Genomic DNA, 16,540 nt, shown 5'->3' with positions numbered 1-16,540 from the left:
GCATAGTTACCATAGCAGCTGCATCTTCATCTTTCCAGATGGATGGGGGGGGCGGGGGGAGGGGACTCAAACAGAAGGGAAAACAACAAAGAAAGAAAGAGAGACAAGGACAGAAGAAGAGAAAGAGAAAAAGAGAAAGAACCCAAAAAAGTTACTGGTATTAAAACCTCCTAAACAGAAAGGTATGTGTGAGTATAAATATACACACAGTGTATTCAACAGCAAAAAAGAGGAGAAATGATTTTAGTAACACTAATTAAACACTATTAGTGTTACTGCTCCTATAGTCTTATAAAATAGTATATCTTTTAAAATAATTTTTACATGTTTCAAGTTTCTCTAAATGTATCCCTACCTGAGGTTTGGTCAACTTGGGTGTTATTACAATCTAATAGTACTAAAAAACTAAACACCTCATCATAGCACATGTAAAAATAGGAATACATATTTTAAAATATAGCAGTCAATACACATAATATTAAACTTGAAATTATAACTTTTTAAATATTTAATATCATGGGACTTATTTACTTTTTTTTAAATGTTTGTTTATTTTGAGAGAGAAAGAGACAGAGCATGAGCGGGGAGGGATAGGGAGGGAGACACAGAATCTGAAGCAGGCTCCAGGCTCTGAGCTATCAGCACAGAGCCTAACGTGGGGGTTGAACTCATTAACAGCAAGATAATGACGTGAGCCAAAGTCGGATGCCCAAGTGACTTGAGCCACCCAGGTGCCCAGGATGTTTTTATTCTTAAAATACTCTAGTTGTAGAAACTAATATTAGGAAACAAAATATGGTATTCATTGTTGATACTCTAAAATTGATATAAGAAGTGTGCACTGCAAAGGACTCCAAAAAATGATCTGGTCTAGATCCTGCTTTCAGGTCATTATTTCCTCATTTTACAATTAAGGTGACTGACTGATGCCCAGGAAAAATTGAAGTATTTATTCATGATCATGAATTTAGAAAGCAGAGAAGTAGGTACTGGAAAACTGGCCTATTGCTTTTTAAATGCCCTGCCTCCATCCATCCCTAGGTCACAATGTGGAGTCATGAGACTTCAAAGAAAGGTATTTGCTAAAGGTATCACTAGATAACACACCAACCAAAACAGCTACAGTGCTTTAAACTATTACAATAATCTCCTGACTTTGTTCACTGTTTCCAATGTTTCTTCACCTCGAGCTATAATCCATTTTACAAAGAGCAGCTAAGTAGAATAACTGTGTTCACCTTACTATCATGTCACTCTCGCCAATAATTCATAATGTCTCCCTCTGCTGTATGAAATCCAAACACTCTAAGGATCTGATCTCTCCCTACTGCCTATATTAACACCTTCTCTGTGCTTCCAATTGGCCCTGACACTCTAGCTAATACCTAACTTGTTTTGTTCAAATATGCATCTTAGTCTCATCCTTTGAACCTTCTCTCTCTCACCCTGCCAATGTATATCTCTCATGTACTTCAGCTCTCCTTAGAACCACCTATACTAATTTTAGTCTCTTCCAGTAGGTCTCAGTAGCAGAGATTCTCATATTGTTCAGAAAACAACAGGGAGAAGAGAATAAGGGAGAACAGGTCAAAAAAAGTTTCTTTCTCCCTGAGAATCACTGTTTTCATATTACTGCTCTACACTGGAGGTTATCAAGTTCTTCACTATTTTTTTAAGTAAATGATGTTAAAAACTTCTAAGTCTAGGGGCTCCTGGGTGGCTCAGTCACAGGTTGACTGTCCAACTCTTGATTTCAACTCAGGTCATGATCTCACAATTTGTGAATTTGAGTCCTGCATGGGGCTCTGCAATGACAGTGCAGTGAATTTGCCTGCTTCAGATTCTCTCTCTCTTTCTCCCTCTCAAAAATAAACAGTTTTTAAAAAATTTTCTAAGTTGGGGGCACCTGGGTGGCTCAGTTGGTTAAGCGTCCAACTCTTGATTTCAGCTCAGGTCATGATCTCAAGGTCACGGGATTGAGCCCCCCATCGGGCTCTATGCTGAATGTAGAGCCTGCTTGGGTTCTCTCTCTCTCTCTCTCTCTCTCTCTCTCTCTGTGTGTGTGTACCCCTCCCCTGCTCATGTTCTCACTCTCTCTCTCTCTCTCTCTAATAAATAAACATTTGAAAAAAAAAAGTTAAGAAAAAAATTTCTAAGTCTAGGGGCAGCTGGCTGGCTTAGTTGGAAAAATGTGCAACTCTTGATCTCAGGGTTGTGAGTTCAAGCCCATGTTGCGCATAGAGATTACTTAAATAAATAAATCTTAAAAAGAACTTCTAAGTCTAATGGTTTTAGCCATTTATTCAACAAATATTTATTGAGCATTTTCCTTGTACTGTTCTAGAGACCAGGGACAGAAAATGAACAAGAGGCAAAATTCCATTCTAGTGACATTTTCTCGAACTTAAATGCTTCTATGTTTAAAATCATTAATGTAAAAAACAAACAAAAAACTTGTTGTTAGTGACATTCTCTCATGGTTAATTAGAGATACTGCACATTATTAAGCAGTTGGTTAAAATTCTGTGTATGCCAGGTAGAAATGAAAAGTCTCATTCTGGAGAAGGGACTGAATTTCAGAAAACTGGTAGAATAAGTGAAATACATAAAAGAATACAATACAGTAGAAGAAAAAGGAAATGGTAGAAAGAAAAAGCAGTAGGCACTGGAAGACAGCTTTACCTCTCTGCCCTTCATAAGAGGTAGGTGGCTGGTACGCTTTAAGCCATATGAAGCCACCTGCATGATTTCTTCCTTTTTATTAAATATGCATATTTGTTTGTATTTGTGATCACTCTCTGGTATGTTTTTAAGGCACTCTTCTTTGTAATGTTCTGTCTCCTTCATTTTATATTAGATCTTGTGTTATTTTTGTAGTATGTCCTTGATTATTATGACTTTCCCTATTACTCATTCTAAATGCTCATCCTTATTCATTCATCCCTAACCTCCATCAAAACTCCTAACTAAGAATCTGAAAGGACTTGCCACATCCCTTTAAACTAAAATTTCAAAATAAAATTATAATCAGTAATGAAGCACAGACATCCAGAAAAGCCACTAGATATACTGGGATAACTTCTAAAACAGCATTAACTTGCAAACACCACACAGAGGATGCATTTTCAATTATTACAAGACAATTGGTGTGGGTATGAAAACTGCACTTGCATAAAGTCAGATCTGAACATTATCATAAGATTTTATATATTATAGCTCAATTTAAAAACCAATTTGAAAATTGGTTTCTATTGTAACAATTAATCTTACCCATACTGGTAAATGCCACTTAAAAACATTGAGGAAAAAAATATAATCACAAAATTAATGGAATAGGCTATAACTCCTATTCTACCTCTTTTCCCTCTATTTTCACTTATAGGAGCATTTTCTAAATGAAGGGGAAAATCAAAAGAAATTTTGGGTAATAAATAATAGGTGGAAAGGAGTGTCACTTTGGTTACTACTCTTATGTATTCTATGTAATTCAGGGCCATCCTGACTGGTTAATTTCTAACAAAGATCTAAGACTTTTTCTTAGTTTAATATACAACTCCCTTTAAAACTTACCTTTAAAACCCTGAAAAGCACAAATAGTTTTCTACCTAAAGTTTAGGCTGCAAAATATTTAAATTTCTAAGGTTTTCTCTCTATACTTAAAAAGGGTGGATGGGGTATGGGGGAAAGGGAAAATGGGTAATGGGCACTGAGGAGGGCACTTGTTGGGATGAGCACTAGGTGTTGTATGTAAGCCAATCTGATGACAAATTATATTCATTAAAAAATTTTTGTATGAAAAAAAGCAGGTTCTAGAGATGTCTGCGTGGGCTCAGTTGATTAGGCATCTGACTCCTGATTTCGGCTCAGGTCATGATCTCAGGGTTTCGTAAGTTAGAGCCCCACATCAGGCTCTGTGGCCTGGCTGCTCAGAGCCTGCTTGGGATTCTCTCTCCCTTTCTCTCTGCCCCTCCCCTGCTTGCACTCTCTCTTTGTCTCTCTCAAAATAAACTTTAAAAGAGCGGGTTCTAAATTAAACTGCAACCTAGCAACTACATCCTCACGTTTAGATATTTAACTTCTATTAACTGTTAAAGAGCTTGTTAATGACCTATTCCTTAAATGTTATTCCTATGCAATCTCAAAAGCTCCAACAATTTAGATCATACATGTGCCTTCACCCTACACAAATCCAGGCCTACACAGCACATGTCTGTCTCTTCAGCTCATTCCCCATTTAACTTCACTCCAACTAATTCTACCCTGCAAAATCAAAGAAAGTTGAATACCATAATAATTTATTACAACTGAATTCTGTTATCTAATTGAGTAAGTTTACCAGCTTTTGAAAAGCAGATACAGCATTTAAAGAAAATCCTGAACATATTTTCTACTACTTGGAAGAATCAGAAAGAGATTGAAATGTTGCAACAAAGGGCCTCCAGTGCTTCAAGAAGAATATACTATCGAGTGCCCTTCAGGTTCAACAGCACAAATTCATTTTCACAGAGAAACTGAAAACCTTGACTCCTCCCCCCTACTTGGCTGCCTAGAGAAAAGTCACAGTTCCTCTTCACTGATAGAGAGCCCTGCAGGCAAAGGGCTGGCCTCAGCATTTACTATATGAAAGCTGAATGACAAAATCTCCTAAACTCAGGTCCCTGTTGGTCAACTTCTAGGAGTAATAGAAGCTATAATAATCAACAATAAAAAGATTGCTGCATTGAGAGTTTGTGTATCCTTAAGCCATGGAATAGAAGAATTCCCTTTTCACTACTATATCAACTAAAAAGTCAGGCCAAGAGAACTACAGTATTCCATAGGCCATGTAATACATTCAAACTCTACCTATACAAATTCAATGAATGCCTCTTAAGAATCCCAATTTAGTTCACTCACTTCAAAAATGAAACTCTACCTGTCACATAGGATAGTCATATCTGCCTAGCCTTATTGCACAAGGTTGTGATAAAATTAAAATTAAGAGTACAAAAGAAAAAACATGTAAATTGGCATCATTACTAAGAACAGAATTCCATGAACATCACTTGCATTTCAAAATTTTCTGGGGAAGCCGTTGCAAACTGCAGACCACAGACAATAAATTCATCCATCAATCAAATACTTATTGTTCTTTACCAGAATGGATACATATAGAGTACAGGGAGAGAAGAACCAAAATTTACCAGCCATAAATTGTGCTAGATCCTTTAAACACATTATTTCATTTAATGATTACAATCCATGTCAAAGTGTTATTAATATTTTCACTTTAATTGGAGAGTAAACTCGAATTCAGAAGCATTACACTGACTACAAGGCAATGACAGAAATAAGACCCTAATGTGTTTGTCTCCCCAAACCCAAAGATTCAAAACAAAGACCTGTTCTCAAGTAGTTTACACTCTATCCTAGGGAGCTAAATTAACCAACAAAAACCATAACTGCAAGGAAAAACAGAAGAATGTACTAAATTGTGTTAGACAACAGCTGCTATACAAGTTTAATTAAAATTTAGAAAACTTCAGACACAACCTTTAATTTTATTGTAGCACTTGTTATTATATGTAAATTAATTATATATTTGTCTCCTCTACCAGCCTGTATTCCTCAGAGAGATGAGTCATGTCTTTTTTTTTTTTTATCTCCAGTCATATTTCGATACTCAATAAATGTGAGCTTAATGGTGAGAGGTCAGAGAGAGCTACATATCACAGAGAAGGAAGCATTTTTTACTTATAGAATAGTAAAGACACTGATAAAATAACAATAGTTACTTTACTAACACCAAGCTTACTAGATTGGAAGGTCTTGTTAGACTGGTGTTAGATAAAGCTCTTCCACAATTCATTATCTTATTACCTGTAAAACAATCTAGCAAGGTAAATAAGATCCAGAGGGGTTAAATAAATTAACAAAAGTTGATGGGTACCAAGCAAGCAGTGAAAATGGGATTCAAAACTAGATACTCTAGTACCTAGGACAGTGCCAAATAAAAATGCCACTTAAAAAGGAATCCCACCCAGGAGGCTGTTGTAATCATCAAAGTAATGGCCATTGAGAAGATAAAGGTACATCAAAAGAAGAATCAACAGAACTTAATGACAGACTATAAGGAAAGAAGGAATATAGTCAGAAATAACCACAAGATTTCAAACTTGAATGACTAGAAGGATGGTGGAAGCACTGATAGACAAAGCAGGAGGAAAGTAAGCTAGATAATCTCAGACACCATTAATTTGACATAATACACTCCTAGTATATAAAAACTTGGCATGAAAGCTTGGATATAAACATGTAAGGATTACATAGATGTGGGAATCACTGAGTTCTACATAAGCTATAATGCACTAGGTTAAAAGCATTTGCTGTTAAAATACTAGGGTTGTTTTTTTTTTTTAATGAAATTTCATTCCTCTTTCCTTGTCTCCTCTCCTACGTGAAAAATTCAGTTCAAAAGCCATTAAGTAAGAACAGGCTAAGTAGGCATCAAGCTGAGTGGTAGAAGTGGCTGTAGTGGCCCGATACAGGCTTTTGGAGTCCAAGTAGTATAAGAAAGGTGTCTCTGAGGAGAAAGAGGCCTGGCATAGAGTTTCAGAGCACAAGCTGGGTGAGGGGAAAATTCTGCACAAGACAGTGGCCTGGCATGGGGTACTATACCCTAGTGGACTAAGAAAGGCTTCCACATGGGGGACCAGAATGGTAGGGAGCAGGATGATGAGGCATGTGATAAGGCAGGGCAGCAAGGGTTCCCAAAGTGAACAGAAGACATTCATTGAGAGTGGAGGAATATTGGCCCAGCACTGAGTTTCAGACCCAGTGGGATAAGCAGGGTGGAAGGGCAGTAGCCAAAACAGTGTTTCAGACCCAATGAGAGAGGAGCCCAATGGAAACAGTCAAAAACCTAAAAGATAACAAAAGCACTCACAGAGTATGGGGTAGGGAATGAAGACCCTTCTACTAGCAATGGGAGATGAGTTATATAGGAAGATTGATTAAATACTGAGGATAATAAGAGCAAGATTTCTCATAATCAAAAAAGTTACACTATATAGAAAATAAAAACAATGAATGCTATCCTGGTGAACTACAATTAAAGATAATATTGTGAGCTCAAAGCTTATGGTACATAGAAAAATTCTGGGGCGCCTGGGTGGCTTAGTCGGTTAAGCGTCCGACTTTCGCTTAGGTCATGATCTTGCGGTTCGTGGGTTCGAGCCCCACGTCGGGCTGTGTGCTGACTGCCAGCTCAGAGCCTGGAGCCTGTTTCAGATTCTGTGCCTCCCTCTCTCTCTGACCCTCCCCTGCTCACGCTGTTTCTCTCTCCTAGAAATAAATAAAACAAAAAAGAAAAAGAAAAATTTCTAGGTAAATGATGTATATGTATGCGCACACACATACACGTTACACATATAGGTTTCCATTGCTATCCAAAAGTAGAGTCTTCGTATGAAACCTTTTGTAAGTCAAAATGGCATAAAGCAAGGAAGGAATTAACATGAATTTATATGGAAACATTTTTTAGTATTCCCAGACCCCCAAAAAAAACCTCTCCTAGAATTTTCTCATACCTTACAATACATCTTGCTAGTGGACATACAAAATAAAAGGAGATAAAGCACAGATATTCACAAAGCTATGGAGGCCTGATGCTGAGATGCTGAGTATAATTCTCAGAGAAGGAGCGTGACTGTGCCACTGTCACTGCTCAGGGAATAGTACGCTGCCTCTATCACAGTTGACAGCAAAACAGATAATGAATGCTATTTTTACTTTTCTCCTTTTTTCTTCCTTTCTTTTTTCTTTTTCGTTTTATTTTTTTTTTTTTAATGTTTATTTATTTCTGAGAGAGAGACAGAGACAGAGACAGGGACAGAGAGAGCGAGCGCATAGGCAGGGGAGGGTCAGAGATAGGGAGATACAGAATCTGAAACAGGCTCCAGGCTCTGAGCTGTCAGTAAGCACAGAGCCCGATGCAGGGCTCAAAACCATAAACCGTGAGATCATGACCTGAACCGAAGTCGGACGCTTAACCGACTGAGCTACCCAGGTGCCCCCTCCTTTTTTCATAAAAGTGAAAATCTCCTTCAGATATCTTTTGGTTAGTGAAAACAGGTACTAATGTAGGTCTTTTATAAAAGCAAAATGGTATAAAGCCAGAGATATCTGTACACAAAAACACAACCCCAGTTCTATCAATTAAGAAGGCCCAGTAAGAGTAACGCCCTAATAACAATGAATATATTTAATGATCCTAAATATCACTCTCCAAGCTGCTTAGAACAACGGCCGATTCCAGGACTTGGGCAGGAAAAAGTTTAAGATGAGCATAAAAACAAAAAGATGACCATAGAACATTTTCTTGTGGTACTCAAAGGATGATGGAGACATGGCAAAATGACACAGGGGCCAGTATGAAAGGCTCTCACAGGCTAAATTTGGGAGAGATTAGACATCAAAATAATGATAATAATGGATTATAACTGTGGTAGGCAAAACGTAACATCACTCCCCAGTGGCCCCCACTTCTTGGCATTCAGAACCCTTGTGTAATCCTATCAATGCCCTTGAGTATAGAACAACCTAGCACCTTCTAAGTTACATAAAACAGTAACTTCCATCTTGCTAACAGACACCACTGTCTACTTGGCTTGGATGTATTAATGAAGCAAGTAGTCTACATGGCAAAGAATTGAGGGTGGCCTCCAACCGACAACCAGCTAGGAATTGAGGTTCTCAGTCCAGAGCCCTTAAAGAAAGGAATTCTGCAAAAACAGCAACAGCAACAACAACAACAACAACAAACCCATTTAAGCTTGGAAGTGGATCTCTCCTCAATCACACTTTCAAATGAGACCTCAGCCTTGGCCAACACCTTGATTACAGCCTTATGAAAGATGTTGAAGCAAAGGACTCGGGTCAGCCATGCCGACCCAGACTCCTGACCCAAAGGAACTGCAAGATAATAAATGTGTGTTGCATGTTATTATTGGCCACTAAAGTTGTGGTAAGTTGGTATGCAGCAAAAGACAACTAATACAATAAGCCATTGAGTAAAATAGAAATACATGACTCTATTAATAATATAGAGAATAAACTGAAAGTTTCATGAGAAGCATGATCTTTGAATAGTCTCAAAATATCTCCCCACATAAAACAGTAACTATACAATGGAAAAACCTGACTGACATCTTAATCAAGTGGTCAGCATTAATATCACCAATAATGAAACAAATTAAAATCATGTATCATCTGAGAGAGTACAATAAGAACAGCATAGCATCACCTCTGTGCTTTCTGCCAAAGATACATAGCCTCTACCTAATCGTAATAAAACATCAGGAAATCCCAAACTAAAAAACAATCTACAAAATAATTGGCCTATAATCCTCAAAAAAGTCAATGTCATGAAAGTCAAGGAAAGAAAGATTGAAGAACCATCCCAGATTGAAAGAGACAAAAGATACGACAACATAATGCAACATGTGATTCTGACCTAGATCCTTTTGCTATAAAGGACATTTATTGGGATTGCTAGAAAAACTTGAATACGGTCTGTAAATTAGTTGGCAGTCATGTATCAATACTGACTTCCTTATTTTGATAGTTATTAATAGGTTATGTAAGAGAATGTTCTTGTTTGCAGGAAATACATATCAAAGAATTCAGGAGTGATGAGAAATCATGTCTGTACCTTACTCTCAAATGATTTATAGAAAAATGTTATTTTACTTGCAACTCTTCTGCAAGCTGGAGAATGTTTTAAAAATAATATGAAAATTTAATTAATGAAAATAATATTGAGATTTTGCTTCAGCTATGGTGTACTAATTGTTCTGAGACTAAATTTTATGTAGAAAAAGACAACTATAAAAGCTGAATAAAATACAGAAGGCTATTTGAAGGCATCAGAGAACAACTAATGCAGCCAAGACTTTAGGAGCCAAAATTCTAGGCAAGAGGGAAATGTATTGTGGTGAATTCGACATTCTATGCAATTTCCTGCTGGACATTTGCTGACATTTGGTCCTACATTTTGCATGCAAAGAGTCAGATCTGAAAACCCAAATTTAAAATTTACTTCAACAATCTCATGGTGCTAAGGCACCAAAAACTGGAATACAGAACCCACCAAGGGCAAGGTGCCCTGGGGAAAAAAGTCTGACTTTCAGCCGACACCATGGAAAGACACCAGAAATCAATCAAACCAAAGGGATACAACCATGAAAAGAATATTAAACCCTATTAAGGAAGCTATTATCTAAAGTCTCCACCATTTCCAGTTTAGCATTCAATAAAAATTACCAAGAATTCAAAGAAAAAGGATTAAATGCTATCTCCCAAAAATACCCAGAAAAAAAAAGCAGACCCAAAGAGCCAAAAGGTGGAAATAACCCAAGTATCTACCAATAGATGAACAGATAAATAAAATGTGGCATATACATACAATGGAATACTATCCAGCCTTAAAAAGGAAAGAAATTCTGAGATGTGCTACATTATGGATGAACCTTAAAAATATTATGCTAAATAAAAGCAGCCAGTCAGAAAAAGGAAAATACTGTATGATTTCAACTCATATGAGGTACCAAAAGTAATCAGACTGAGAAAGGATAGTGGTTGCCAGCAGCTGGAAGGGAGAGGGGAATGGGGAATTGTTGTTTAACTGGCCTAGAATTCTGCAAGATGAAAAAGTTCTGGAGATTGGCTGCACAACAATGTGAATGTAAAACTACTGAACTATACACTTAAAAATGAGTAAAATGATTATGTACCTTTTAACACAATTTTTAAAGCCCCCAAAAGTGGTAAGTATTGGAACTCTTAAACACAGGCTTTAAAATAACCATGACTGAGACAACTGGGTGGCTCAGTCAGTTAAACATCTGACCCTTGATTTTGGCTCAGGTCATGATCTCGAAATTCGTGGGTTCAAGCCCTACATTGGGCTCTGTGCTGACAGTGCAGAGCCTGCTTGGAATTCTCTCTCTCTCAAAACAAATAAAAACAAACTTTAAAATAACCACATTTAAGGGGCGCCTGGAGGGTCAGTCGGTTAAGTATCTGACTTCAGCTCACATCATGATCTCACAGTCCATGAGTTCAAGCCCCACGACGGGCTCTGTGCTGACAGCTCAGAGCCTGGAGCCTGCCTCAGATTCTGTATCTCCCTCTCTCTCTGCCCCTACCCCACTCATGTTCTTTCTCACACACACAAAACTAAACATTAAAAAATAATAAATTAATTGAAAAATAAAATAACCACACTTAAGATATTCAAGATGAAAAAATGAAGAGTTCCATCAGAAAACTGAAATCTAAAATAGAACACACAAACACACATAACATGGAAATTAATTTTACAATAACAAGAGCTGAATTTAAGAATTCTTGGGGCACCTGGGTGGCTCAGTCTATTGAGTGTCTGACTTCAGCTCAGGTCATGATCTCACAGTTCATAAGTTCAAGCCCCACACTGGCTTGCTGCTGTCAGCGCAGAGCCACTTTGGATCTTCTGTCCCTCTCTCTCTGTTTTCTCCCCCACTTGCACTCTTTCAAAAATAAATAAAACATTTTTAAAAAAAGAATTCTTTAGATTGGTGGAGCACCTGGGTGGCTCAGTCGGTTAAGCATCTGACTTCAGCTCAGGTCATGATCTTGTGGTTTATGGATTCAAGCCCCACATCGGGCTCTGTGCTGACAGCTGGGGCCTGGAGCCTGCTACGGATTCTGTCTCTCCCTCTCTCTCTGACCCTCTCCTTCTTGTACTCTATTTCTCTCTCACTCTCAAAAATAAACATTTTTTAAATTTTAAAGAATTCTTTAGATTGGTTTAACAGCAGATTAGAAACAGAACTAGTGGGAGAATTAGTGAACAAAAAATAGGTCAGCAGAAAATCACTAGATTGAAACAGCAATAAGGATAGAAAAATGCTGAAAAGACTATAGGAGATATAAGTCACACTGAGAAGTAAATGTATGTGTACTTGGACATCTGTGAAAAAAAAAATAAGACAAAAGCAACCCTTAAAGAGATACTAAAGTTTTTCAAAAATTGATGAAAATCATAAAGCCACAGAGTGGCTACAAACATACACAGCAAACATCCTTTCCATGCCTTGGCAAACTGTCACTCTAGGTTTGGATCAGCTTTATCCTTTGGACTTTTAACGCTGTGAAATACCCCTAAGAGTTCCTTTAATGTAAAAATTTTTTGTGTTTATGTGAAGTTTTTCCTCTGAGACATTTTCATCTTTTTTGTTACACCACTTTCCTCATTTAGGTTAATAAGTTCACCTTCACTAAGTTCCTCTGGCTGCATATCTAGAGTCTATCAAATGGTATCAGTACCAACATTTCCATGGTCAGCTATTTCTTCTATGATTCCATTTACCTTCAACTCAAATTTCAATTAAAATTATTATCACTTTTTGTTGCTTTGTTTCATCTTGTTAGCCAACTGCCTCTTTCATTATCCATTTTTGTAAAATATCTCATGGAATTAACACTGGGAGATGAGACAATACAACTATATTTCATGTTGTCTATGCATAAGCTCAATAACAGATGTGCAATAACTAATTCACAACAGATTTTGGAACAAATGTGATCATGATGAGTATCTGTTTTACCCATAGTGAACTGCACACTGGAAACCCTGTACTTTACAAAAATTACAGTTAATATACTGATAGCTGGAATTTCAGTCATGTTTTGGGGGACCAGTATTATTTAACTGAACTGTAGTAAATGAAATTTGTGCATATCAGAACCAGGGAAAGTGAGGACTTCCAGTACATTAAATAAGAACTTTTAGTAAACGTACATTAGACTTCAGCTTCCACCATAAGAGAGTAGTTAACATCAAAAATGGCCTCCCTCATCATGGACAAGAAAATTGGACAAAATATGTGAAACTTATATTTGAAGACACTTGGACAACAGGCAGTGCCAGATTGTAATGACTCTCAAAATCGTCCTACTCTTATACCTCAAGGCATTTTTCAGTCTATGGCACAAGAAAGGGGTAATCCAAGCAGAACAAAATGGGACAACTTATTGAGGAAATACAGAACAGAATTTGGGGAACCCAAAGAGACTAGAATTGATGAGGCAGAATACTGGAGAATGAATTACATGTACAAATAAGCCTCAGATATCTGAATATTACATCTGTTCCTGAACACAGTATCCTGTTTACATGAGGTGAAACTCTACAAGGCCAAGCAAAGAACTGTGAGTGAGCTATAAGCTCAATAACTCCTAGAACCCACACAGGGCTAGGGAACTTTTCTGTTTTGACCATACAGATTGCAGAAGCCTAGATGAACACTTGGGACTTTCAGCAGGAGACCCAGAAAGCTCACACTTCACTTACAGGGGTAAATTATGCTAGTATAAATGTTACATTAACCCTACCCTAATAAAATTTAAAATCAAGCCACAACAGTATCAAGCTGATCCACAAGAAACTTAAGTGCTGGCTGAAATAAATTCAACATTCTTTTAGAAAGACAATAAAATACAAATATTGAATAATGTAAAATTCACAATGTCTAAATCTAAAATTATTAGATGAAACAAGCAGCAATAAAATGCGACCCATTATCAGGAGGAATATCAGTCGATGGAAGCAGATCCAAAAATAATAGAGATGATGAAGTTAACAGACCAAAATATTGAAACGGCTATTATAACATGAACATAGTGAAAGGAACTGTAGGATATTTAAAAAATGAATGAAATAGAACTCTCAAGAAAAAAAATACAATGTCTGAAATGATAATTTCATGAGATGGGATTAACAGCTGTAGAAGAAAATATTAGTGAACTTGAAGAAAGAGCAATATACAAAATAAAGCACTAAGAGGAAAAAAAAAACCTGGGAAAAAATTGAACACCTCAGTGACCTGTGGGAAACAATAAAGTTGTCCAAGATATGTATAATTGGTATCCCATAAAGAAAACTGGGGATGTTTTGGGGGAGCATTTGAAAAATGTTTCCAAATATATTTAGAAAATGATACTAGACATGATGTATCAGCCAGGATGTGGAGGAAAAGGAACCCTCATGCACTGTTGGTACAAATGACTGTGGAAAACAGTATGAAGCTTTCTCAAAAAGTTAAAAACAGAGTTAACCATATGATCCAGTAATTCCACTACTGGGTATTTACCCAAAGAAAATAAAAACACTAATTTAAAAAGATATATGCACCCTTATGTTTATTGCAGCATTATTTACAATAGCCAAGATACAGAAACAACCCAATTGTCCATCAACAGATGAATAAAGAAGCTGTGGTGTATATATATAAAATAGACATATATGGATATATAGATATACACACACAATGGAAAGTTATTCAGCCATTAAAAAAAAAAAAATGAAATCTTGCCATTTGCAACATGGATGGACCTAGACAGTATAATGTTAAGTAAAACAAGTCAGAGACAAATACCACATGTTTTCACTCATATGTGGAATTAAGAAACAAAACAAATAAATCAACAAAGAAAAATGGAGAGCAACAAAAAAGCAGACTCTTAAATACAGAGAACAAAATGGTGGCTGCCAAAGGGGAGATGGGTGGGAGCATGGGTGAAACAGATAAAAGGAAGTAAGAGTACATTTATCTTGATGAGTACTGAGAAATTTATAGAACTTTGAATTGTTACACTGTCCACCTGAAACTAATATAACACTGTATGTTACTCATACTTCAATTTAAAAACAAATGTGAAAAGTGTCAGAAATATTAAATATATGGCTAAATATTTTTAAAAATCCTTCTCATTTAAAAATTTTATTTTAAAAATAATAATTTAAAAATGAACAATTTAACAATAATGAATTATGATATTCATAATTGGAAACAAAACATGAAAATAACCACACAAGAATAGGAGAAAATGGAAATATATGAGAAGTAAAATATTATTTTAACAGTTTGTAGTAAGTTAAAAGTACATATAGTTTGGCAAATCATATATCTGGTTAGGGTCTAGTATTAAGAATATATAAAGAACTTCTACAACTCAACAATAAAAAGACAACCCAAATTCAAAAATGGACAAAGGACTTAGACAAGTATTTCTCCAAAGATACATAAATAGACAAGCACATAAAAAGGGTGCTCAACATCATTAGTCATTAGGGAAATGAAAACCAAAATCACATCAGGTACCCTTCATACCTACAAAGACAGCAATTAAAAAAACAAAAACAAAAAAACCAGAGCCATCCAGAAACTTCAGAAGAGACACATGCCAGGAGATGCAGCTGGACTAGAAGGGGTTTTATCATCAAAGTCTTATCCAGTCTCAAGAGCTTTTGAAGCTACAATAATGAAAAAACAAAAAATGAAAATACAAAACCACATACACCTAGAAAATAACAAGTGAGGATGTAGAGAAACTGGAACCTTTGTTGGTAGTGGGAGTATAAAAAAGGTCAGCCACTATAGAAAACAGTTGGGCAGCTTCCTCAAAAAGAATTACCATGTGACCACTTCTGGCAACTCCACTACTGAGTATATTCCCAAAAGAACTGTATATTGAAACAAATCCATGTATACATATTCTTACCAAAAGGTAGAGGCAGCCTAAATGTTTACCAACAAATGAAAAGATAAACAAATTGTGGTATATTCATACCATGGAATAGTATTCAGTCCTAAAAATAGAAATACTGATACATGCTACAACATGGATAACCATCAAAACTTATTATGTTAAGTGAAAGAAGCCAGATATAAAAGATCCCTGTGTATGATTCTATAAATATGAAATATACACAATAGGTGAATGCAGATTGGTAACTGACAAGGCCTAGAAGGGAGAAGGAATGGAGAAAAACTGCTTGATGGCTAAAAAATTTTACCTGGGGGTACCTGGGTGGCTCAGTCAGTTAAATGTCAGACTCTTGAGGTCAGCTCAGCTCATCATCTCACAGTTGTGAAATCAAGTTCCCATTGTGAGATGGAGCCCCATATGGCTCCACCATGGGCTCCTGCTTAAGATTCTCTCTCTCCGTCTCTCTCTCTCTCTCTCTCTCTCTCTCTCTCTGCCACTCCCCCCTCTGCATGCACACACACACATACTCTTTCTCCCTCTCCAAAAATTGAAATAAAAAAAAGAAATTTTACTGGAAGTGTTTTAGAACTAGGGATGGTGATTGCACAACATTGTGAATGTAGTAAATGACACTAAACTGTTCACTTTAAAGTGGTTAATTTTATGTCATACAAATTTCACCGCAATAAATACAACTGACCCCTGAACATAGATTTGAACTGTGAGGATCAACTTATATGCAGACTTTTTTGGATAAATACAGTACAGTATTATAAATGTATTTATTCTTATGATTTAAAATTTTTTTTAACATTTATTTCTTTAAAAAATTTTTTTAAATATTTTTATTCATTTTTTTGAGAGACAGACTATGAGAAGGGGAGGGGCACAGAGAGAGGGAGACACAGAATCCCAAGCAGGTTCCAGGCTCTGAGCTGTTAGCACAGAGCCCAACGCAGGGCTCGAA

At 36.5% G+C, this 16,540-nt stretch overlaps 1 protein-coding gene across 5 annotated transcripts in view; it reads right to left on the bottom strand.

Moving 5' to 3' along the window:
- Window positions 1–16,540, bottom strand: part of BTRC (beta-transducin repeat containing E3 ubiquitin protein ligase) — a 179,450-nt gene that overhangs the window by 116,780 nt on the left and 46,130 nt on the right. The gene's annotated exons all lie outside the window — the stretch shown is intronic.

Source organism: Crocuta crocuta, unplaced genomic scaffold (assembly GCF_008692635.1).
Source record: "Crocuta crocuta isolate KB4526 unplaced genomic scaffold, BGI_CrCroc_1.0 scaffold619, whole genome shotgun sequence".
Lineage (NCBI taxonomy): Eukaryota > Metazoa > Chordata > Mammalia > Carnivora > Hyaenidae > Crocuta > Crocuta crocuta.
The sequence above is the reverse complement of the archived record's forward strand: the minus strand, read 5'-3'. Positions and strand labels throughout refer to the sequence as shown.